The sequence below is a fragment of the Psammomys obesus genome, unplaced genomic scaffold (assembly GCF_907164565.1).
Source record: "Psammomys obesus unplaced genomic scaffold, mPsaObe1.curated_primary_1811, whole genome shotgun sequence".
NCBI classification, from domain to species: Eukaryota; Metazoa; Chordata; class Mammalia; order Rodentia; family Muridae; genus Psammomys; species Psammomys obesus.
This window is the reverse complement of record NW_026596040.1, coordinates 21,749,869-21,774,878: the sequence shown is the minus strand read 5'-3', so window position 1 is coordinate 21,774,878 and position 25,010 is coordinate 21,749,869. Positions and strand designations below refer to the sequence as shown.

The window sequence follows — 25,010 nt, the reverse complement described above, 5'->3', positions numbered from 1 at the left end:
GCTGAGGTCTTACCCTTCTGTTTCCACTTCCCACCTGTGCAATGGGGTCAGACTCTCCAGCCCCTTCTGGGTCATGAATTGGGAAAGGTGCTCCTGGGTCTGTGGGTTTAAAAGTGAGAAGTGGGCATGGGATGAGGGTAGGTAAGGCTGTGTGGCAGGGTTGTTCCCCTCCTTCCTGTAGCAGAGGTTAAAGGATGGTCTCCTGATCCCCACAGGAGTCTAGAGGATGCTTTCTCCTACCCTGTGGCCTGTTCTAAAGCTGCTCATCACCCTGGGTTTTGGAGTTTGGGTCTCAGTGGAAGAGTGCATGAGCCTTGGACCATGTGGCCTCAGGGCGAGAGCCAGTGTGCTACCAAAGCCCTCCCCCTTTTTTGGGGGGATGTCTTATTACTTTGATGTGGGTTGGGTTAATGAAAGTGGAAAATGCATGGTGAGTAGGCATCTGTTTATTTGAGGATAGGATGTGGAGGTGACTCCACTGTGGAATGGTGGTGCCCTGTGTCCCGTCCCTTCAGCCATAAGGGAGAGCTCTTTGACTCTCTCACCCATTTTCCTTTTCTTTTTCCTTGTCACTCCCTTCTTCCCCTCTGCTCATGTTGAGGAGATTGCATCTCAGGTCTTTCCTGTTCCCAGTCCCCAAACTCTCCCTGGTGAACAGCCCTGGAGTCTCCCTTCCATGTAGACATCCCTAGCTCTTACAGCTGCCACATTCATGGAACCTGTTCCAGGACGCTCCTGGGGCCCTTCTATTCCTTGCTTTGATCTCTGGCTTACAGAAATAAGCCAGAGTTATCTCTTAATAAGTAGTCATCTCTTAACTCTGTGTACCAGAAGCAGAAGTAGTCTGGGACCTTTTCCCAGAGGGGTGAGCAGAATTCAAAGCTGTGGGTTCAAATCCAGTTTTTTTTTTTTTCCACTACCAGCTAATTCCTTAGTCTCTCTGAGCACTGGTTCCCCAACTGCAGAGCAGTGATCTGGATATTCCTGTTTGGGGCCTGTGAGATGCTCAGTGAGTAAAGGGACTTGCCACCATTCCTGATGCTCTGAGTTAGATGTCTGGGGTCCCACACAGAAGAAGGAGAGAACCAACTCCTGCAGTTGTCAGCTGACCTCCACACATGCCCCAAACATACACATACACTCTTTCACACAGTCTAAGTGTAAAACAACAGCAACAACATCCCCAAACTCCGCCAGCAGGCGGAAGCTGTTCAATGAAGCATCGGCTTTTACTGTAGAAGGCTGGGAGTGCAAGTGAGGAAACTGAGTTCTAGAGCGTTAGGGCAGTTGTGTGGAAGCCAGACAGGATTTTCTGCCATGGTTAATGCCTCTACTCTACTTCTCTCTTCCTTCTTGTCATCCAAGTTAAGGGCCTCAAGTCCAATCTTCTCAATTGGTGGCCATATTGAGTGTTGTCTAAAGCTTGTGCCAGATAAGTTGGGCATGAGGCCTTGTGGTTGTTCTCATAACCAGAGACCCATCTCTTACTGCCTGGGCTGTGGGCTTGGAGCTTCCCAAAGGGAAGGATGAATGAACGGTGGTAAAGAGAGGTGGTGGGAACAGGGAAAGAGGGGACTTAAATTTAAGGCAGTACTGATGTCCAAACCAAGTCAAGGCTGAAAGCAAGACTGGGTGCCAGACAGGCTGGGGCCAGGTTCCTGTTGTCAGTTCTGCTTATGGAACTTTGGACCAGAGGTTTAGTTCTTCATGTGTGCAAAGGGACAGCCACTGGCCTTGCATTGAATCATTTTAACTGCAAACAGTGGTTACTTATGGTTATTGAGACAGGTGCTTCCAATCTATCTATCCATCTATCTGTCTGTCTGTCTGTCTGACAGGTGCTTCCAATCTATCTATCCATCTATCTATCTATCTGTCCGTCCATCCATCCATCCATCCATCCATCCATCCATCCATCCATCCATCCATCCATCTATCTATCTATCTATCTATCTATCTATCTATCTATCTATCTATCTATCTATCTATCTATGGTTTTTTTGAGACAGGGTCTCTCTATAACTGCTGGTTGGCTTATAACTTTTAGTGATCCTCCTGCCCCAGCTTTCTGAGTGCTCAGATTACTGGTATAGCCACCATACCTAGCCTGCACTCCCCCCCCCCTCTTTTTTTTTGGTGGGGTTGGGAGGCAGGTTTTCAAATAGCACCTTCAAACTTGCTATATAGCCAAGGATGATTTTGAATTTCTGGTTGTCCTGCCCTATCTTCTTCTGGGATTAGAGGCTTATGTCACCACACCTGATTCATAAAGTACTGGGAATTAAACCAAACCTGGGCGTTGTGTATGATGGGCAAGCACTTTATCATATTTACTATGTTACTTCTCCCTGATTTTGGGAGTGGGTATTGGGTCAGATGTAGTCTAGGATGGCCTTGAATTCACTGGGTAGTAGAAGCTGGCTTTGAATTCCAGATCATCCTGTCTCTACCTTCCAACTGTCATTACTGGCATACATCACCATGCTCAGCTCAGTGCCTAACATTATTTATTTTGGAGAAAGGATCTTACTGTGTTTTGCTGGTTGGCTTATAACTCACTATATAGACCAGGTTGGCCTCCAAATTTGCCTTGCGCATGCTAGATTAAAGATGTATACCTCCAAGCCCAGCTTGATAGTTATTTTTGTCTGAGGTCTCACTTCATTCTTATAACAGAAGTAGGAAATGGAATTGGCAGCACCTTCTTTAAGCAGATATGGCCACCAAGGCTTAGAGGGACCAATGGCTCCACATGGAGCTTAGACTCAGAGGATCATTGCTAATTTCTGAGGACTCCTCTTTGTTTTGGGAAGCCTTGGTAGACAGATTGAAGGGTAGATATACCAGAGGGAACTGATTTCAACTGTGTAATGGGAAAACATCACAGCAGGCCAAGATGGCAGTATTTGTTTCTGGAGGAAGCAAGCTCCATATTTCTGGGTGGAGCTCAGGGCTGGAGAGATGACTCAGCAGGTAAGAGCACTGGCTGCTCTTTAGGGGACCCAGGTTCAAGCTTCAGCACCCACATAGTGGGTGGCTCACAACTGTAACTCCAGTCCCAGGGGATCTGACTCCATCTTCTGGCCTTCATGGGCACTACATACAAGTGGTGCGCAGACATACCTTCAGGCACTCATGCACATAAAAGAAAAAATTGAGCCAGGGTGGTGGTGCATGCCTTTAATCCCAGCACTCAGGGAGACAGAGGCAGGCAGATCACTGTGAGTTCCAGGCTAGCCTGGTCTACAAAGCGATTCCAGGACACCCAAGGCTATACAGAGAAACCAGAGAAACCATGTCTTTAAAAAAAAAAAAAAAAGTATCCTAGAGCACTTGTGATTCTGCTCTTTCAGATCTGAAGTCTTCATGAGGGAAGACCTGGATTCTAAGCACCCTCAGGCTGGCCAAGGACTGGCTTGTCTGGACAGGTCTCCAGGTGGTGGAAGGTGGAGGTTTGGAGGTTTGATGTAGTCTTTGTTCAGTGGCAGACACCTCTGGTTTGTACCCTCTGCTTTGCTTGTACATAGCTACCTGCCTAGGCATATGCCAGGTGAGAAGTGAATGTTGTCATGTCAGGCTGTGTCCCTCTGTCTCCATGCCCTTCCTCCTGACAGTTGTGACACCCTGGCTCATGCCTTTATGGGAGTGGAAGCACTAGGTGTTCTCCCTGTTTCCCCAGAAGGTTTAGCCAGAGATTCTCAGAGTTGGGCTGTGGCCACTGGCCTCTGTGAAGGGTACAGATGATGCTTCCCAACCTGGACCTCCTAGCTCAGATGCTGAGTGTTGGGCACAGCAGTCTGTGTGTGCAGTTGCTGTCCAAGTGCTTCTGATGCATGAGAACCACGGGATCAGTGCACTGAAAAGTCAGTGCCTCTTTCCTGTTTTCAGTCCCCGGAGAGACCCAGGAAAGCCAGTTCCTTTCTATCCCAGGTCACTTAAAAAACAAAGCCTCTTTCCTTTGCCCTCCTGTTGCTGCATATTCAGACGTGGAACAGCTGTGGAGGCACTCATGGAAAGCCTAATTTGTCTGTACTGTTTCTTTTCCTTCTTTTTTTTTTTTTTTCATTTTTGTTTTTCAAGACAGGGTTTCTCTGTGTAGTCTTGGCTGTCCTGGAACTCACTCTGTAGATCAGGTTGGCCTTAAACTCAGAGATCCACCTGCCTTTCCTTTCCAAGTGCTGGGATTAAAGGTATGCACCATCATCACCATCCAGCTGTTTTCTTTCTTTCTTTCTTTCTTTCTTTCTTTCTTTCTTTCTTTCTTTCTTTCTTTCTTTCTTTCTCTCTCTCTCTCTATTTCTTTCTCCCTTCCTTCCTTCCTTCCTTCCTTCCTTCCTTCCTTCCTTCCTTTCTTTCTTTCTTTCTCTTTATCTCTCTCTCTTTCTTCCTCTTTCTTTCTTCTTTCTATATTTTTCTCTCTTTCTCTTTCCTTCTCTCTCTCTCTTTCTTTCTCTTTTTTGAGGGAGGAGGGTCTAACTATGCTCCCTTATGTAGCCCTGGCTCGTCTGATATTGTGTAGACCAGGCTGACCTTGGCTTTGCAGAGATCCACCCCTTTTGTCTCCTGACTACTGTGATTAACGGCATACACTACCATGCCCACTCTCTACTGTTTTAAAAGAGCTACCATTTTGGACTAGTGCCTGTACCCTAAGAAGCAATTTTATAATAGTATTGGGGTACCGCTGAACCCTGCGAGTAAAAGAAAGACTATTAGGACAAATTGAGGAAGATAGGTAGCAGTAGGAAGAGCGAGGGAGAGGTTGTGTTGACAAGAATGAATGTCAGGAGGCTGGGCAGGATGGCATGCCTTTAATCCCAGTACTTGGGAGGCAGAGACAGGAGAATCACTGAGTTCGAGGCTAGTCTGGTCTACATAACAAGTTGCAGGACTACTAGAACACGAAGAAACATTATCTCAACAAACAAACAAATGGGTTCTAGGAACAAGCCAGCTGTGTTCTGGGCATTGGCCAGGGCTGGGGTCAGAGAGTGTGGGTCCTAGTTTAGCCAACAGTTGTGTGGTTGTGCACATGCAAGATTCAGTGGCCTGATGTAGATCTGAGAAGCCTCAGTTGTCACCAGTCAGTGGTTTTAAGCATCTCAGTAATTCTAATGATGATCATAATTGCTGTTCATATCTATTGACAGTTTATCAATGCTTGCTAGACATTTCTATGTCATGTTCTCAGAAGCAATTTCTAGAATATTCCTCTCAAGTAGAGAGGTACTGTAGTCATTTCTCTTTGTAGATGAAAATAGCTAGGCCGTGCAGAGCTGGGAGGGACTGGATTTAGGAATGTTTGTTTGTTTGCAAATTTATTGAGACACAGTCTCAACTGTGTAGCCGTGTCTGGCCTGGTACTCTCTATGTAGACCAGGCTGGCCTCTGCTTGGGATCAAAGGCATATTCCACCAAGCTCAGCTTATTTGTCTTTGAAACAGAGGTTAAATTTGAGAGATAATTTTGTTTTGTTTTTTTGTTGGAGGGATGGGAGGGTTAAAATTAGTCTACAAGGGTCTGGAGAGATGGGTAAGACACTAATGAGCCCTTACTGTTCTGTTAGAGGACCAGACCTTAGATCTCAATGCCCTCACAAACACCTATAACTCTAAGGGCTCTGAAGTCTGTTCCTGGTCTTTGTTCGAGGGTACAGACATATGCAAAGGCACACACACACACACACACAAATAAAATACAAACAGAAATTTTAAAAGTCTGCCTACTACCTACCCTATTTTTTGCTTGTGTCCCCAATGTACTTTCCAGGAGCTCCAGGATTTCCCTGATGGTATAGGAACCCTTCATCCCACAGTTAAAGGACTCAGGCTCAAATAGGATCAGGCACTCACTCAGGCTGCCTAGGGTGTCAGTCATTGTTAGGACCAGAGCTCAGAACTGTCACTGTCCTTCCTCCTTTAAACTATCCCATCCCTCTAGCCTTTGGAAGGCTATGTAGTCATATCCTCAAGGTGGCCTAAGGCAGTTCTGGGAAGAGGGTGGGGGTGCCCTGGGAGACAGCTGCCAAGAAGGGGTGGGGCAGTTTCCATGAGGAAGATCACCAAGAAGCCCAAACCCCAGACGGAAATCAAATGTATTTTCTAGGTCCTGAGAGGATATTTGGAACAATGGCGATAGCATTCAGGAGGCTGGACTGGAAAAAGGGTTTCTTGATATCCATAAAAAAAAAAAAAGTTGAGTCTGTAAGTTTGACTTTTGTTTCTCTGAAGGATGTTTATGTAATTTCCCGAAGGCACAATCCAGACTCTGTGAAGTTGTCAGGCCTGTTGTTTATAGATTCAGGGCTGGGGAGCTGGGCAAGGCTTCCATTAGGGAGCCTCCCCATCTGACTAGGAGCCTGAGAGGTGGGAGGGGCGGCCAGAGGTCACCCAGTGAGAGGCAGCAGAGAACTTGGGCTAGAATGGGCTCTTCTTGGTCTTGCCACCCTCAGATCTCTGATTTATTGGAGATGGCAAAGGGCCTGGGTGGGAGGGTTGGGGGGGTCTTGGAAGCTCGTTGCTCCTGGGGTTGGGCAAGCCCAGGTTGGTTTGCTGTGAAATGGTGGGCAAAAGGCTGTGTGGAGTACTCGGGGAGACCACCCCATCCAGATGCTGGGCCTAGCTGTACATCACCTACCCACCAGCCAGGAACTGTGAGTCACACTCAGTGTGGGTACAGAATCACAGGCCATTGTGTGTCCTGATTCATTCTGTTCTTCCAGTCCTGCAGGGATGACTAGGCCCTGGCCCTGACTGTCCCCATAACTGTGGGTGAAGGGCTCAGTGCTGACAGACTGAGGGACCTAGAAGGGCTTGTGAGTATCCTTTCCCTCTGCTCCTTGTCTCTGGTGTGTGTTCACGACCCACCTGTCCTCCTCAGGACATAGGTTTGTGAGCCCCTGAAGTCAGATGTGGCATTTTGAGGGCATTTCTGTATACTGCTATTTTCCCTCTCTCTTTTTTAAATTAAAAAAAAAATAATCTATTTTATGAGTATGGGTGTTTTGCATACATGCATGTCTGTGCACCATATGCATGCCTGGTGTCTGTGAAATGTAGAAGAGGGTGTCATATCCCCTGGAGCTGAAGCTAGGGATAGTTGTGAATTCACCATGTGGGTGCTGAGAACCAAATCTGAGTCCTCTACAAGAGCAGATGCTTTTAACCTCAAAACCATTCTCTAGCCCTTGTATTGTGTTTCTTTTAAAAAAAGTATGTATGTTTTATGTATCTATAAGTTTTATCTGCATGTACATCTATCTGTATACCAGAAGAGTCATCTGATCCACTATGAGACAACGGTTAGAGATGGTTGTGAGCTACCATGTGGATGCTGGGGATTGAATTTAGGACTTCTGGAAGAGCAGCTAGTGCTCTTAACCTCTTAGCCATCTCTCTGGCCCTCCGCACTGTGTTTAAGAATGAGTCCTGTCATTTTTGGCAGATTGACAGATTGGTAATGTGTTCCTGTGATGAGCAAGGGCCATATGCACTGTAGGCTGGAGAGAAGGGACCATGTCACATTGATGTTTCAAGCGTGGTCACAGAGGCCGCTGTCGGGTTTGAAGCGAGCTCCTCCTGTTAGGATTTGTATGACCTTGGTGACTTTGTGTTTGAGGTTCCTCATGTATAAAATGGCAATAGCAAGGGTGTTTATTCAGTCAGAACATGCATGTGGAGGCACAGAACTGTTACTTGAGAAGAGTTTGGTACATGGCTGTTGGTCTGTGGTTTGGCTTTCTAAGTGGCTGCCCCAGGTTTGGGTCTTGTCCCTCTCCCTGGCTCACCTGGCTCTCGTGAGCTACAGGGCAAGGTTGTGGAGCGGCAGTGGGTAGGCAGTGAGGGTAGCCCTCTCTGCATTCTGGGACTCCCAGACCAGGCCCTCCCACGCTTTGTCCTGAGGCAGGCTTATGTAACAACCTGGCCAGGCCAGGTTGGACATAATTCTCAACCTCATTTGGTCCCTCCATTGTGTCTTCCTTTCCCTTCCCCCATGGAGCTGTTGCTATCTGGCTTCCTCGAGCTGCAGGTCTGAAATCAGACCCCTGCTATTCTTCCACCAATTGATTTAGTCTGATTGATTTAGTCTGTGAGGCGGGCAGCCCCTCCTCCCACCATCCAGAGCCTGTGCTTGCTTTGGAGGCTGCCAGGCACCTTGGATTTTTGAGGAAATGTTGGCTACTAGGTGTCATGGGCTCTTGTTGTGACCTGCCGGCCTGCAGGGCCAACAGGCTCACATTTCCTGGGGTCCCAGTTCTGTATCCTTTTCTAACAATGCCCCCCCCCCCCCTTCAGCCCAACACCTCTCCCAGGTAGCCTTCCTGATACAGAGAAGCCATCTTTCTGACTGGTGACATCTTTCCACAGTGCAGTCACAACTCCTGTGCCGAACTCTGCAGTGAACTCAACATTGTGCTTCTGTCCTTTTTAAGAGAACAGAGGTTACAAACTGGCAGTCCACATCTGCCCTGTGGTCACGTTTTGTTTGGTCCATGCCAGATATTGACCTATTAGCCAGTGGGTGATTTTACATTATAAAAATCATAGCTCTGGCTTTACTGGAAAAGTTGGAACAACAACCTGGACATCTGTGTGCGTGTGTGTGTGTGTGTGTGTGTGTGTGTGTATGTATGTATATATTAATAGTGCGTATATATATAATTTGGGTGGTACAGGTAGGAGGATGAGCAGCTGAGCCAGCCTTGGTTATGAGAGCTTGTCTCACAGCTTCCCCTGCTCCCTGTTAGATGAAAACCTCAAGCCTGCATTCTCCAGTGGCTCTAGGTGGGGGATGAGGCTCTTCACTGACCCCTGCCTGTCATTTCATGTGCTTTGTGATAGTGGACTGCAGTAACATCTGGCTTTGCCACCCTGACCTTAAGGCAGGGGCTCCTTTCTCTTCTGGTTGGTAATGTGTTGCCTGCCAGTCTCCTGGGACTCCTTGTGGGCAGTAAGGGTGTGGACTAGAAATGTGCTTAGGCTCTGTGTATACAGCTGGTGCATAATAGATATATCCTGTGGGAATGAAGGCATGGTAGAGGCTCTCTTTTTGCCAGCTGTGAATCAGCCTGCCCTGGGCCCTGGATTCTCCCTCCAGACAGGCTACAGCTTGTGTGTGTGTGTGTGTGTGTGTGTGTGTGTGTGTGTGTGTGTTTTGAGATAGGCTCTCACTCTGGAGCCCAGGCTGCTCTAGAACTCATAGAGATCTTTTTGACGGGCCTTCCCAATCTGAGTTATTATATTAGCATGAACCACATCTGGCCTTCTGATGTAGGGAGCAGCCCCTGAGAGTGCTACTTCATACTGCCACAGCACATAGTGGGAGCCTCTTCTTGCGGTGGTCCATCACATGCTCACAGAAGCTTGTGGGGCTCAGCAGTTCTCAGCTGTACCATGTGTCGGTCTGTCTCTGTGCATCCTAGGGGCAAAGGGGAGGGTGGAAACCAGTGTGCACAGTTCTGGTATTTACTGCACTGGGCTATCCTGGTTGCTTCATGGTCTGTCTGAGTATCCTGCTTTATTTAGCCTTCAGCTTCTTGTCTAGCTGTCTGTCCATTCAAGGTTTATTGGACTCATTTTTCTTTTTCTTTTTTTTTTTTTTTGGACTCATTTTTGTTGTTGTTTTTGAGACAAAAACAAACAGGGGGTTAGTTCTTAGTGTATAGCCCTGGATAGCCTGAAACTTGCTATGTAGATCAGGCTGGACTTGAATTCACAGAGATTCACTTGCCTTCTGCTCCCAAGAACTGGGATTAAAGGTGTGGGCTTCTACACCCATGAAGAAGTCTTTGCTGATTATTATTTTTTCATCTTCTTTTGAGACAGGGTTTCTCTGAGTAGCTTTGGCTGTCCTGGATTTGCTTTGTAGAAGAGGCCTGCCTTGAACTCACAGAGATCTGCCTTCCTCTGCCCTCCCTGAGTGCTGAGATTACAGGGTTGCACCCTGCTGCTCATAATTATTCTGTGGACAAGAAAACTCTGGGGTTAAAAAAAAAAAAAAAAAAAACTCCGGGAAACTTACAAAACTGCCTCTAGATTTCTGTCCCCTGCCTCTGTTCTAGGATATAGTCTTTGCCTGTCTCTAGCCATGGAGAACCCTTTGAGTTCAGACTGCACTTTGAACGCTCACTGTGTCTTAGTGCACAGAGCCCAGGCCTGGTAGAGGACCCCAGAGTGACTTTAACAGGAACACCACCCCTGCCCCGATCACTGGCTTCTCTTTCACACTCTGGGCCAGCATGCAGGGCTCCTCCCTGTCGCTGTGGCTCTGCATGCTTCTTGAGCAACTCCTCAAGGACAGCACATCAGGCAGGTTTGTGGGGTGGAGTAAAGAGTCCTGCCCCTATCTTGGCCAGGCCCAGAGAATTTCTCTTCACATGGGCTGGTGGCTAGGGAGAACGGTAGACCAAGAGAGGTGTGCTCTGTTTGATCCAGAAGGGGAAGAAGCTGAAAGCCTGGCTCTCTTAGCAGGTAGGTGGTAGGCCTCTGCTCTCAGGCCTTGGAAGAAATGACTGGTCTGCTGAGGTCCTGTGGCACATAGGCTGAGACATTAAGTACAAGTCTGAGCAAGCCATTTACAGCTAAATGGAGGAGGTTCTAAAGGGAGGAGGCTCTCGAAGTGTTAGCCATGAGTATATGAAAATTTGGACTGGAACTTCAGATCTTCTCACTCCAAGCTAGGGTTTGCTTCAGTGGAGACAATCAACTGATTGTCTGAGGAGAAGAGGGTTGGGGCCTGGAAGACTGAGCAGGATACTGCACAGTACCCTGGAGGCATGAAATAGGCTGGGTATGGGAGTGACCCCTGCATCCTGTTTCTTGGTTTTCCCTGCACTGTCTCCGACAGGCCAGCTGTCTCTGTGCCCATTTCTGCCTGGTGCTGGCTTTGTGCTCTTTCTTCTGAGAACAAAGGTAATTTCTGATAGTTTTCCTGCTGACAGAGGAGAAGGGCAGACAAGGCCCTGGCTTCCCCCTCCACCTGCTGAGAGCATTTGTGGGCTGTGGGGGAGGCCAGCAGCAGCCCTGTGAAGAAAGTGCCTCTGGTAGCCCAAGTGTCAGGACCTAGAGCTTCTCCCCAGGGTCCCAAGGCTGTAGGCAGAGAGAAATGGAATGCTGTATCCAGTGGCCACCATTGAGAATTTGGCCAGAACTGGTCCCATAAGCCCTAGAGATTTGATAAGGTCCAGGTGTGTCTGACTGCGGGAGGCGATACTCAACACTCAACACATTTTTTTAAAAAATGAAGCATCTGCTTCATTTAGGCCCTTTTCTAGGAATGGGCACAACAGTGCACATAGTAGATCAAGTCTGTGTTTTCATTATGTTACACCACCAGTGGGGCAGAGCCAGCAAATCAAGAAACACATTGTATGTGCTGAGTGGTAAAAAGGACCTAGGAGGGAAGTAATGCTGGCCTGGGGATAGCGGGCGTGACCAATGGCAGTGGGTGTGAGTGACAGCGATGCCACCGCAGGTGGTGTCTCAGGATGGAGGCAGGGTGCTCAGAGATGTCTGGGAAAGAGCATGCCAGGCAGCGGGAGCACCAAGGCAACGAGGGGTTTGCAGGTGGAGCTAGGCATGGGCAATGTGAGGAGCAGCAAGGTACCTGGACAGGCAGAAGGAGGGAGGGTGGGTGGGAAAGGGCTCCTTAGGAGGGAGGACTTTGCTGTTCAGGTCTGAGGAAAGGAGAAGCTGCTAGAGGGCTTGGGGTGGAGGACTGAGCTGCTTAGCCCTTCCTGCAGAGGGATCATGTAGCTACCTACCTCCTGAAGAGAAACTGGGAAGGGCAGGTGCTACGCAGGATGAACTGCCAGGAGATGACCATAGCCCCCAGATGAAAAATGTGGTGGCTCAATGGCAGGGAGGGTAGGGGTCACTAGGAGTGGCCTCGGGATTTATCTTGCAGGATGAGCTGACAGATTTGCTGGGGGATTAGATGTGGGTGTGAGAGGGGAGTGTTGCTGGCTGGAGGTACTGGAAGGACATTGTTGACACTAGCTGAAGACAGGGAAGGCTGAGGACAAGCAGGCTTGCAGAGAGAGATGGCGATTTCTGGTCTGTTTTGTTGGGGTGTGGCACACACTTGTGGAAAGTACCTGGTGGCCCCAAGTGCTGTTGGGTTGTAAGGTGTCCCTTGTCCTCCCCAGCTCTGAGACAAGTGGTTAGCTGTCTCAGTTCTCTCTACTGCCTGCCTTTCCCTTCCTCCTGACAGAGAGGGCTCGAGGTCCTGTTGAAGGTCTTAGACCCTGTCTGGCATGCCTCATGGGAGGGAAGTTTGTTTTTGATGGGCCTAGGGGAGCTTGAAGGAGGGTGGGGCCCTCAGGCTCTGGCTCTCTGCTTTGCTTTACCCTCTTCTGCACAGCAGTATTGCCGTGGCCTGGAGTTCCGAGGGTAGCAGGGAACATTTGACGAGACAGCATAGTACAGTGATTAAGAATTTGGGTTTAGACTCAGGCAAGTGGATGGTGAGGCCTTTCTCTGCTGCTAGGCTGTGAGACTCTGGGAAAATGAAAGCACTTCTGATTCTCTGTTTTCTGTATAAATGAGCCCATCCTCATACATCTGTTTCACAGGGTTACTTTGAAAGTCACTGAGAGATATGCAGAAAACACTTCACAAAGGTCTGACACTACACTCAACTGGAAGAAGCTGTTAGCAGCAATGGTCTGTGCGTGTGGTCCATCAAGATAAGAGGTTTTGCCTACTAGGTTATGGGAGCCATGGCAGTTTTTCAAGCAAGAACACATTTATTTGTGGTTTGATAGGGGCAGCTGTAGGTGTGGAGATCTGGGATTCCAGGGATTTCCCTCAGTAGCCAAGTAAACTGAGCCAAGTAAATGGTATGAGGCTTAAGCAAAGTCCCAGAAGGCCTCCTTACGTTGTTACCTCCTTTTGTTTCCCACGTATCTTGCTCAGAATCTTAGCCAAGTCCCTCAGAGTGAGAACGGGGCTGGCCAGGGTTAAGTGTCCTCAGCCTTGTACCTTCCCTAGCTGAGAGTCTTTGTTGAGTTGGCATGGCAGCGCAGGTGTTTTTTTTTTTTCCTAGAGACTCCTTGTCTCTGCCATCCAGTGGTTAGCCTTAGGGAAATATGTCTGATAGGCTTGGAGGAGTAGGTAACGTTGAGGGGACTTAAGGGGCATTCCAGACATTGAGTTAGGTGTGGCTGTGCATACTTCTAGTGCTAAGTACTCTAGGGGCTGAGGCAGGGGATCACTTGATCCTAGGAGTCCAAGTATGGGTACCACAGCATTTGAGGTCTACCTAGACTACAGAGTAAGACCTTGACTAAAAAAAAAAAAAAAAAAAAAAAAAAAAAAACCCAACCACTTGGGGCTGTAAACAGTGCTGGCTGTGGGGCAGGCTGGGCTAGAGTGGCATTCCTCTGTGCACTTGGATGTGGCCTGGATCCAGGCCGGGTGGTGGCTGCTTCAGTAGAGCCATGGAGAGGTTGACAATGAATGGAATGTGGCCCCCTAAGGACCCACACACACTTCACTGGCCCAGGCATGCCAGTTGAACCCTGTGCTTCTGTAAGCCTTTTCCAGCAGTTAAGCTCTGCCAGGACAGCCAAGGACGTTTCATAGTCCCTGGGGCAACACTGGGCAGTGCTTGTTTTCTCAGGGTCCAGGGGTCATTAGGTATGTGGGAAAGGTTCTGGAGACCCTTCACCAACTTCCCTTAGCACCTGCGTAGACTGAGATCCAGAGAAAAGCAAGACTCTTGACCAAGATCACACGTGGCCTTCCCCTCTTGTCTGTCACCTCCTTCTGTTCCTGTGTTCCTTGGTCAGACTCCTGGCCTAGTGCCCAGACAGACGTTTATATCAGTCTCCCTCTTGTGGCTCCCCACGAGCTTTGTTTGTCCTCCTGTTGTCGTAATTTTGCCATTCCCTGCCAGGCACTTACACTACTTGGTATGGCTGACCTCTTGTCCCTTTCTAGAGGTCTAGGCCTCAGGCTCTGGCCTGGGTTTGAGCCATCCAGCTCTTTTCTTTGTACGTAGCATAGCCATCCTGGGAGTAGTGGCCCACCGGAAGCCTCAGCATCCCTCCCCTCTGCACGGTGAGATCAGTGGAGGCATTAGCTTGCAAGGTTGTTGGGGGATGGTCAGCCGAGATGACAGGTGGTATGCTGGCAAGACATACGGCCTCACATGTGCTCATGGTTGTCACCAAGGCCGGTTGGCTTCACAAGTTGAGGGTGTGGTGGACTCAACTCTGCCCAGGGAGGCAGAGGAGTGGGCCTGGAGTTTACCATTTCCTCTGTGCCTTTAGGGGAAGTCATGTGCCCGTGGGAGCCCAACTTCCTTCTTCTGGGGATGTGGGAAGAAATCCCTATTACGTTTTTTTCAAAGCTGTCAGGTGATTCTAAAGCAATGGTGTGAAGAAGTGTGGCCTCTGTGCATATGGCTCAAAGATGGCAGGAGGCGGCTGGTGGCAATGAGGACATTAACCATGGTGGACAGGTGGCTGAATTGCAGACTGGTCAGTCTGCAGAGTTCTCAGTGCCCATGTAGGCTCCCCTCTCTACCTGCCTGTTCCTAGCCACCTTACACTTTAGTTTGACTATTATGCACCAGGAAATGTGGGAGGTGCAAGGATCCATGGCATTTTTCAGGACCAGATAGAGTTGCGGTAACTGTGGCCAGTGCCACAGAGTCAGGAATTAAGGGCCAAGACAGGCACTAGTTTGAATGTCAGCTAAGTATTTCCCCCACTGGGAGTTTGAACAGTTGGCTTAATCTCCAAGAGCCACAGTCTCCTCATTTGTGAAGTCAGGTCCTGCAGATACAGAGAATAAGCAGTTGGCATAGGGGAAGCAGGGGCGTTCTGGGCTGTGGTGAGCCGGGCCATTGTGAGGTGTAGGTTGGTTGTGCCTCTGCTGAAGCGCACAGTAGAGGGTCAAGAGAGGCCATGAGACCATCTAGTACAATGTTTTTTTTTTTTTTTTTTTTGTTGTTTGTTTGTTTTTTTACAGACGAACAAAGAAAGCCCAGAGACTGTGCTTGCCTGAGGTCCCAGGCTGGTTTGATTTCAAAGCTGGGCCTCCAGTGAGCCAAGGGAGATGTGCAGGCACAGAGCCGCCCTCACCCTTGGAGCCTGTGCCATGTTTCAGCTGTCCCCAACACCTTGCTTGCTTCACTGTGCAGAGTCCTGGGAGCAAGAAGTGTATGGGGTAGGACTCAGCCTTAGCTGTTCAGGAGCCTTTTGGGATACCTGTGACACCGGGAGTGCCCTGAGTCCACTTTAATGGATCCTGTCTGAAGTAGGTCAGGTGTGCCCTTTGTTCTGGACTCTGCTCTCTGGAGAAGCCATCTCCTCCTTCACTAGCCCCTCCCTCTGCTCTCTGCTAGCTGTGCCTCCTAGTGACTGCACCGAGCCCCCTCATGTCCCAGGTGTATTGGCAGCAGGCTTTTGTTATGGTGACAAGCTCCAGCAGGTCCGAAGGGACAGACTGCTTTCATGTGGGCCTTCAGGAAGCGTCGTCCTCTGTCTCAGCAGGCCTGTGTTGTGCCCACCAGGCCTTTAGGAGATTAGGGGCTTCTGTAGCTCCACGCCTCCCAGCTTTTCTCGGTCAGAGTCATTCTAGCCTCTGGCATTCCTCTGTACTGGCCTTAGGGCCTGCAGGCTTTTAGTGTCCCTCGGAGCTTTGGTATCTTTTGGACTGTCTGGTTTTAGGGCAATTCTTCTGGCAATGCCCTCATTGCTGCCCAGGTGTTTTTTTTTTTGTTTGTTTGTTTGTTTGTTTGTTTGTTTTTGTTTTTGTAACCTAAGATGATACCCAGCTCTCAACCTCTTCCCTCATCCTCCCAAACACTGGGGCCACAGGTGACTTCTCAAGAGGTAGTGAAGGCTGTTCCTTTCCTGTAGGGGTTTCCAGGATTTATTATCTTTAGCTGGGAGGGCCCCTGTCATGCTTGTGCTGCAACCTGAGAGACTGGAGGGTTAGCCCAGTGTTCGTCCTGGGACCCCACACTATCTCACCTCCTTTTTGTTCCCCCTGCTGCTCTTGGGCCTGAGCTTCTGCCATTAATGCAGTGCTTTGTGCTTTTTTTGGTGTCCTTTAGGAAGCCAAGTGTCTGGTGGACACTTTTGAGTGTTGGTTGCCATGAAGCCATTCCCTGGCTGTCCTGACCTTTCTCAGCTTACTGTGTGAGCAGAGCTGAGTTGCTGCTTCTCTCTGGGCCACGGCTGTGTGAGAGCTTTGCAGTTCTAGCGTGTGGACACTCACAGGGACTTTGATACCGTCCATACTTATGCCAGTCACCTTTCTTCCTCTTCTGTGGGGCGGGACAATGGGAAGGGCCTGTCAGCTCAGCTGGGGCAGGGGCGGGAGCCAAAAGCCAGTGGCCTGGATTCTTTGACTTCCAGCTGGTACTAAAAGGGAATGCCAGTCTTTCGTCCTTTTCTCAGGACAGGTAGGACGGCTAAGGCTGGGTGTGGAGGTCACGTGGGAAGTCAAGTGCAGCTGGAACCGAGTTCCACTTGTTGGTTGCAGGGGCTCCTTCGGCTCCTCTCTGCTGCCTTTGCTGAGAGGGACCAGAGAAGCCAGACGCTTCTAGGGTTGGGGCCATGCTTTTCCTTTGTCTGAAGGATACCTGCAGGTAGCTTCTGCTTGCTCTGGGGAGCCCTGGGCCTTGGCAGATCTGGGAAGTCCAGGAGGCCAGCTGGCTGCCCTGCAAGGGAGGTAGTGAGAGAACAGGAGGCTTCCTGGAACAGAGTTGTTGGCTGTGGGTGCCCTAGGGCCATCTTTCTCCCTTCCTCCTTCCCTCCCTCCTTTCCAGAAGGGAACTGGGCAGACAGTAATGTCATTTGTCTGGGCCCTGGGATTAGGTGCAGCTGTGTGAAGTGAGTGTGGAGCCCTTGAAAGGTGCAGCCAGATGCAGAACTTCTCAGCAGCCACTGCCTGAACTCCTGAAGCTCTGGTGGGTCCTGTCACTCCTGCGCTAGTACCCTGTCTGTGCTGTCCTTCTTGGCCCTCTAGACTACTGTTCTCAGTCCCCTGCCTTGTTTTGTCTGAATGTGTGTTACTGTACAGTGTGTGTGTGTGTGTAGACCCACACAGCTGGGGCCTGCGTACAGCAGGCTCCTGAACCTGGCTTGGGGTTCTGTCTGTCAACAGTCAGGAGGAGAAACAGGTTCCGTGAGTGTCCTGGCAACATGGGCCACCATAGGGAGGGTGGCAGGGCTGGCCTGCTGGGTCGTTGGGGTGGAGAAAGAAGAAATGGGTGTTGAAGGAAAAGGGTTTCATCCTCTGACAGCTGCTTGGGTTAGCTAGGAGAGTCAGTAGCAACACCGGAGCCAGGCAGACTCAGGAACTGAAGATTTCCTTCAGGGCAGTGGGGACCCTGGAAAGATGAGCTCCGGGCACATATATGGCTTTTGTTCCGTCAGACCACAGGAACTGGGCGTCTTAGTCATTGTCCTATTGCTATAAAAAGACTATGACCAAGGCAACTCTCTCTCTCTCTCTCTCTCCATTTTTTTTTTTTTTCATCTATTTATTTTTTTTTGAGTCAGGGTTTCTCTGTGTAGCTCTGGCTGTCCTGGAACTCAGTATGTAGACCAGGCTGGCCTCAAACTCAGTGATCTACCTGCCTCTGCCTCCAGAGTGCTGGGTTTAAAGGTGTGTGCCAGCACTGGCTAAAGGAAGCTCTTAGAAAGGAAAGCACTTAATTGGGGCTTTGCTTACAGTTTCAGAGCTTTGTCTCTCATCACGGTGGTGGAGAGCATGGCATCACACATGGTGCTGGAGAAGTAGGTGAGAGCTTTATATTCTGATCCATGGAAAGCAGGCAGAGAGAGACAGATGCTGGATCTGGCATGGGCTTTTGAAACCTCAAGGCCCACCCCCAGTGACAAACTTCCTCCAATAAGGCCACACCTTCTCTATCAAGGACACACCTCCTAATCCTTCTAATCTTCTCAGTCAGTTCTGTGCCCTGCTAACCAAGCATTCATATATATTGTTAGTCCTGAGATTTGTCAGAGGAAAAAAACAACTCTACCATTTTGGGCCAAATCAGAAGCAAGGTTCATTAAATATTAAAATATCGACCAGCAGATGGACTTTGGTTAAGATCACTCCCTAGATTTTTCCTGCTGAATTGAATAGGAAAAAGATCCCACAGATTCATGTATTTGAATGTTTGGCTGTAGGGCGTGGCACTGTTAAAAATGTGTGGTCTTTTTGGAGTGGGTGTGGCCTTGTTGGAAGAAGTATGTCACCATGGAGGCAGGCTTTGAGGTCTTATATACTCATGCTACTCTCAATGTGATGCACAGTCTCTCCTTGCTGCCTGTGGATCCAGATATTGAATTCTCAGCTCCATCTCTAGCACCATGTCTGCCTGCATGCTGCCATGTTTCCCCGCCATGATAATGATGAACTAAACCTCTAAACTGTAAGCCAGGCCCAATTAAATGTTTTCCTTTATAAGAGCTGCTGTAGCCACAATGTCTTTTCACAGCAATAAAACCCTAACTAAGACACACGTGTTACAGACATGTACTTTATAACCCTTATAAAGGCCAACATACTTTCCCATGAGGCTTTTGTTATATTCTCAGAACTACAACTCTTAGCATTCCAGGAAGTTACCTGGTCCTTGGGCAAGGGGGGCTTACAGGTTAATTTTGGGCATTACATTATGAGTCTATGGGGGGCATTCTTATTTGACTCACCACACTGGTGAGTCACCACACAAAGACAAGGCCCCTGGATCCAAGTTCTTAACTTGGCATTAGGTGGGGACTGGTCATGACCCCCCAGATTTTGTGGATCTGGGGAGAGTCTGTTGGCAACTGTCATTAGCTTCTCATAAAAGGTCCTATACTCCTGCTGTGGTGCACACGCCGTGTCTCAGTGTGCAGCTGGGGAAACAGGCTCAACAGATGTCTTCCGCTTTGCTGTTCTTAGCTCTGACCTTCTAGTTGGTGCAGGGACCCTGCCCTCTTATCCTCTGCGTCTAACACCTGGGAGGGCTGGTACTGCTGTGGCTCACACGTCAGTATATGTGCCATTTCTCAAAACTGTAGGGGACTGTTCAGCAGCCTTGAGTGGAAAGACGGGGGGATGGCATTTCCTCTTTCCTGAAAGGAAGATAGACCAGAGGAGTTCAAGGCACACATTGATCTCCACTGGGCACAAATGACCAGATGCCCTGTTTTGACTTGTACTCTTTTTCCTTCTGTTCTTTAGCACAAGGCCTCTGACTATAGAGAGTGTGCATGTGTTCCATACCACTCAGTAGGAGAGGGGGAAGACAAAGCTCCTCTGGCTGTGGACCTGGCTGAGGAAAGGGAGTCCAAGGAGTTTATGAGTAATTCCATATTCTAGCTCCATGTCTATTCAGCTGTGTGATCTGTAAGTCAGTCACTTGCTCTCTTTTGAGTCTGCACTTTCTTGCACACCCACTGACCCCACCCAGCGTAGTGGGCACAGCAGGATACTCAGCACAGTTCCAATAAGCTTCCAGGAGCTTTCTATAGCTGTCAATGGGGATGGGGTTTGGGAGCTTGGGGGTATGGGAGGGTGTTATACTTGTTAGGAAATATTCTCTTAAGTGTCTGTGATCAGATAAGAACCTAAGGAAAATAATTGGAATGGATTTGATGCTAGTCTTAGGCATATTGGGGTGAGCAGAGAGTACTGTTTTTGGGAAAGTGTCCCTGGAACCTAGCTGGTTCTGCCTTGGCTTGTTATCCACAGAGCCCATCCCCCACCTGCTGTTTGTTTGCTTGGTAAACCTTTTCTCAGAGCTGGTACAGAGATAAATTTTCAACTCAGGCTCTGCTGGAAGTAAGACATTAGCCACCCACAGTCTTGGGCCTGCCTTTGCCTGCCAGGAGGGGACCCAGAGCAAGTTTCCAAGCTAAGAAGCGGGTGAGCAGTGCTCTGGTTGGTGTGCTTGCTGATGGAGGGAGGCTTTGTGGGGGCCCTTAGAAGGCATCTCTGCATGTGAAGCACAATGGACAGTGCAGAGAGAGTGGAGATGTACTGTGCAGACAAGCAGCAGCTGTCTCTGGTGAATCAGGCCACTGAGGAAGAGCCTAGGCTTGGTGCTGAGATTCCCAGCCAGCTCCCCGGCTGAGAGCCTTGTGAATCTCAGTTCCTGTTCTGGACAGTCAGGTCAATAGAAGTCACCAGTGCTGCTGCAGAGTGGGGGTAACCTCACCATGTGGTGTCCAGGAAAGGGAAGTGGCTGTAACTGGTGCAGCTGGCTTGAGACTCCTACCACAGGCTTACGAGGAAAGTTAGGGCTCCTTGCTATGGGCACCCACTGGCGACAGGGGGCTCTCTATCTTGGGAAACTTGTGGCAGGGCAGAGGAGCACTCATCCAAGGTCTTATAAAACCCACAGTAGGCAGAGTCTGACTCCCAGTAGGACCTGGTTTTGTAGGAGGTAGGTAGAGCTTTAGTGGATAAGAAAAGGGGTCCATGTAGGTGGGAGCAGGGCATTCCTAGTTGGTACAATTCAAAGAGTCTCTTCCTTTTTCTCTCTCTGTCCTCAGTGCCCTGTGTACTCACTGCAGGGTGGACTATGTTCTTGTGGCCCTCTGAGTCCAAGCCAAACCAAGTACAGTCTTTGGCTATTGGTGGCTGTGGTAGTGGTGGGGTGACCGATAGGCATCCCGCAGCTTAGCCACAGGTCAGTCAGCACTGTGGGATCATGGGGGATTGGAGTGCTGCCAACTCCACTAGGAAGGGATTGCTCCTTGTCTTGGCCTCCTGGGGAGAACTTAGAAAGAAACAGCTCTCCCACAGCTGGGAAGCAAATGTGGAGGATTTTCTTCACTTCGCTGGCTCTGGAGGGTGGAGCAGACCAGACCGGGTGGATGTGGGGTGTGGCTCAGCTGCAGGGTGTGTCTGGGTGGTGGGTGGCGGTGTGACTTGAGGGGTGTAACCCTGGGAGGAGCTGGGCCAGCTGTGGGGCATGGCTCTAGGTACATGTGAAACCAGTGTCTGGGCCTACAGCTGCCACCACCCAGTCCTCCGAAGTCCTTGGCCAAGTTGTACCACGAAAACTCTTTGGAACTGCTTGCAGGGTTCCTCCTCAGCTCTCAGTGTCTGTGTGGCCTGGATGCCCACAGTGATGCCTTTTAGCATTGCTGTGTGTGACAGTGTGCCTGTACTTCTGGTACACAGTTGCTAGTGTAAGTGTATTGGAAGGTGGGTCCCAGAATTCTCAGGAATGGCTCGGATTGGAAATAAGATACATACCGGGCTGTGAGGGACCTTCCTTAATTCACCAGAGAACTAAGACTCCCAAAGTTACCGGAAAACATCCCTGAGGCCCCGGGTCACCACTGCCTCATCAGTGCCTGGTGCTGTCCCTGGCACCTCCTGGTGTGTGACAGACAGACTGAGAGAATTGGCAGGTCATCTCGTGCTTCCAGCTCCTAGGGTGATGTCAAACTGTTATGTTTCCAGAAGCTTCTCCTTCTGATTTCCTTTCTGTTTTTATCCTCTTATCCCCTATCTTCTAGACCAGGATTCTGTTTTGTTTCATTTTGAAACAAGGTGTGATTGGCTTGAAACTTATTGTAGACCAGTCTGGCCTGGAACTGACAGATATTCACCTGCCTCTGTCTCCTGAATGCTAGGATTAAATGCATGTACCACCGTGCCTGGCTTTGTTTATTTTTTTAACAGCTAATTTGGAGTGGGCTTTTTTGTTTGTTTGTTTTTTGTTTTTTTCTCGAGACAGGGTTTTTCTGTGTAGCCTTGGCTGTTCTGGACTCACTTTGTAGACCAGGCTGACCTCAAACTCAGTGATCCACCTGCCTCTGCCTCTCAGAGTGCTGGGATTATAGGCATCTGCTACCATGCCTGGTTTGGAGTGATTTTTTTTAAAAATTAAATAAATTAATTTATTTTTTGATGTTTTTATTGTTAATTTTTAAAAGTTATGTGAACATTGTTCTGCTTGCATGAATGTTTGTGCACCACAAGTGTGCCTGGTTTCTGTGGAGTCCAGAAGAGGGTGTCAGAGGCTCTGGAACTAAGGTTATGGACAGTTATGAGCTTGGGTGCTGGGAACCGAACCTGGGTCCTCTGGAAGAACAGCTAGGACACTTAGTTATTGAGCCATCTCTCCAGCCCATTAGATGCTTTTTGAAATGCTGAGATTCAAAACACAGGTAAGAAGATCAAAACAATCCTTTGCAAAGTTCACGAGAAAGTTAAGGCATATGTTTTGATGACTGTGAATATGGTTCCTAATCTTGCTTGTGAACGTTTTCTTCTTCTTCTTCTTCTTCTTCTTCTTCTTCTTCTTCTTCTTCTTCCTCTTCTTCTTCTTCTTCTTTTTTTAAGATTTATTTATTTATTTATTGTGTATACAGTATTCTGCCTGCATGTACACCTGCACTCCAGAAGCCACCAGATCTCTTTATAGATGGTTGTGAGCCACCATGTGGTTGCTGCAAATTAAACTCAGGACCTCTGCAAGAGCAGACAGTGCTCTTAACCTCCGAGCCATCTCTCCAACCCTTCTTCTTTTCTTGTTCTTTATTTTTAAGATAGGGTCTGGGGCTGGAGAGATGGCTCCGTGCATAAGGGTACTGAATTTGGAGCCCCAGCCCAGTGCCTGAAGGTAGGTTCAGCCAGTAGCCAGGCGTAGCTACATGTGTTGGAGAGTCGGATAGAAACAGGAGGATTACTGGAGCCTGCTGGCTGTCAGCCTAGCTGAAAAATGGCAGATTGCAGGTTCAGTGAGAGACTGTCTCAAGGGAATAAGGTGCAGAGTGTAGAGGAGGATAACAGTGTCTTCCTCTGGCCTCTTCACATCTTTATTATGAGCATTGACATCTGAACACACCACACACACAGACAGCACACCCAGAGACAGAGACACATACCGCACACAAACACATACACACCTTTAAAAAGTCTCTAGCCCAAGCTAGCCTCAAACTCTCAGTAGTCCTCCTACCTCAGCTTCTTGTGTGCTGAGATTACAGCTATAAGCCACTAGACCCAGCCATCCACGGAATAGAAAGGAATATGATACAACTACAGCATTTTTTTTTTTTTTTTCCCCAGGAGAGGAAGGGAGACTGAGGTTCAGAGAAGTTAAGAGATTTGTCTAAAGGTCACAGGCTGGTAAATATTGGAGCCAGGATTCCAGCCTGGCAGGCTGCCTTCAGCCTGAGTCCTGACTTCGGCTAGCAGCCACTTAGCTTCTTTTTCTGATGGTGTCAGGGAAGATGAGCATATAGTGCTTTTCAGGACCTCCTGGCACGTGGTGACATACTTCATCCTCAAATGTACAGCTCACTCAGTCCTGTCAGTTCCTGGGGCTCTCTGTCTCAGTCCTGGAGTCTACCTTTTCATCTGAGCCAAGTAGCTTGCCCCCTCTCCTGCTGCCATGCTCTGAACAGCTTGCTTTATAAGAAGTCTTCCATTTCCTACGGGTCCCAGGGAGGGTTGTGGAGAAGCAGCACTTTGAGGTAGGGATGTAGGAAAGGGAGTGACTTTCAACTCTAGAGCGGTGGCCACAGTTACTGTGGTATTTCCCGAAAGTGCTGGGTTGCCATGGTGTCTCCATGACGACCAGAGCATCTCATTCATTATCTCTAGCACCTTGGCAGGAAAGCTAAGGCTGGGATTGGGAGAGTGCAGTGGAAGTCGGGCTAAAGACTGGAGGCCTCTGTGCTGTGGTCCCTCTCAAACTGCACAGCTGAGGGTCTCCTGTGGCTCTGGAGCACTCCTTTTCATGGGGTCTGGGTTCAAATTTCAGCCATGCAATGGACTAGTTTTGTGATTTTGGGAAAATGAGTGTCTAGGCCTCATTTTTCTCAGCTGTAAATGAGGATATTGACCTATCAGGGTAAGGATTACATGAGATAAAGTATAAAAGGTGGTAAGCAAAGTGTGAGGCTCATGGCAAACGTTCCACACGTGGTGTCAGTACCAGTCATGGTGATGATTATAATTGTAACTTGTTATGATTTTATTAGAGGGACCTCTGGGATTCTTGGAGGAAGGAAAGACTAAGTCAAAGTCGGCAAGAATCAGTTTTGAGTGAAGACTTAGTGCTTTCCATGTGATTGTTAAGGAACCTTGCCTGGGAGGTATATCATGTCTGGAGACCTCAGGATCTGAGAGAAAGTGGGAGCTTCATTGATAACTGGGACCTGCTCCTCACCTGTGTGTGATACCCAGGGCTTGGGGAGAAGCAAGGAAGCAAAGCTTATTTTCTAAGGCCCTAAAAGCCAGCTAGGTAGGCAGGGTCTCAGTGGATGGCAGATACAGAGATGTGCGCCTGATTGTTACTGGAACATGCTGTGTGTTGGTGCATGTGTGGTGTGAGCACAGGTTTGCAGGCATGTGTGTGGGCACATGTGAGTGAGTGCACATGTTGGGTGTGGTATCAGCCGTCTTTCCTAAGTACTTTCTTCCTTGCATACTGTAGCAAACAGGGTCTGCCATTGAACCCAGAGCTCTCTAATTTGGGTAGTTAAACTAGACAGACTGCTGGAGGAGCCCCAGGGGCTGCCTCCTGAGCACTGGGGGGTTGTAGGTGGGCTGTGTAGGTGATCTAAACTCCAGTCACCATGCTTGCGAGGCAGTTGTGGGTGTGCCCTTTTGAAAGAGGTTCTGACCACTAGCGGAAATCTCCCAAATGAAAGAAAACCATGTATACCAGGGAACACACAGTCTCCCTTCTGGTTCTAGGACTGTATTCCCATCCTCCAGCAAGGGATGGGAGGCTCTAAGGGATAGGCCTGGGGTGGCAACGGCGTGGCTGGGAATGACTTCAGAGAGGGCATGACACGGAAGTGGGATGTTAAGGATGATTATGTGTCTCCAAAGGTTGGGGGAGGCATTTCTGGGGATGGGAGCATCATGAACTACATGACAAATACCGTGACTGGCTAGGCAAGGCTGTGGTTTACAGGAAAGAGCCCACTGGCCTCAGCTGGCCTGAAGCCTTGGTGATTCTGGAGAGAGTAGATGTTCCCCCGTTCTTTGCCCCCCTGGGCCCTGGTACTCTATAATGTGGAA

General features: G+C 49.0%; 1 protein-coding gene across 6 annotated transcripts in view; it reads left to right on the top strand.

Annotated features, from left to right (window-relative positions):
- The window catches only part of Ndst1 (N-deacetylase and N-sulfotransferase 1), a 63,667-nt gene that overhangs the window by 4,188 nt on the left and 34,469 nt on the right, over positions 1-25,010 (top strand). The window contains exon 1 of one of the 6 annotated variants that reach the window (XM_055622549.1): positions 16,357-16,416. The exons of 2 other annotated variants lie outside the window; for them this stretch is intronic. The gene's annotated coding sequence lies outside the window, so the exon portion shown is untranslated. Of the gene's footprint in view, positions 1-16,356; positions 16,417-16,510; positions 16,603-16,663; positions 16,924-19,807; positions 19,884-25,010 lie in introns of those variants that run through there. 3 more of the 6 variants (XM_055622551.1, XM_055622547.1, XM_055622548.1) reach the window with 3 other exon arrangements.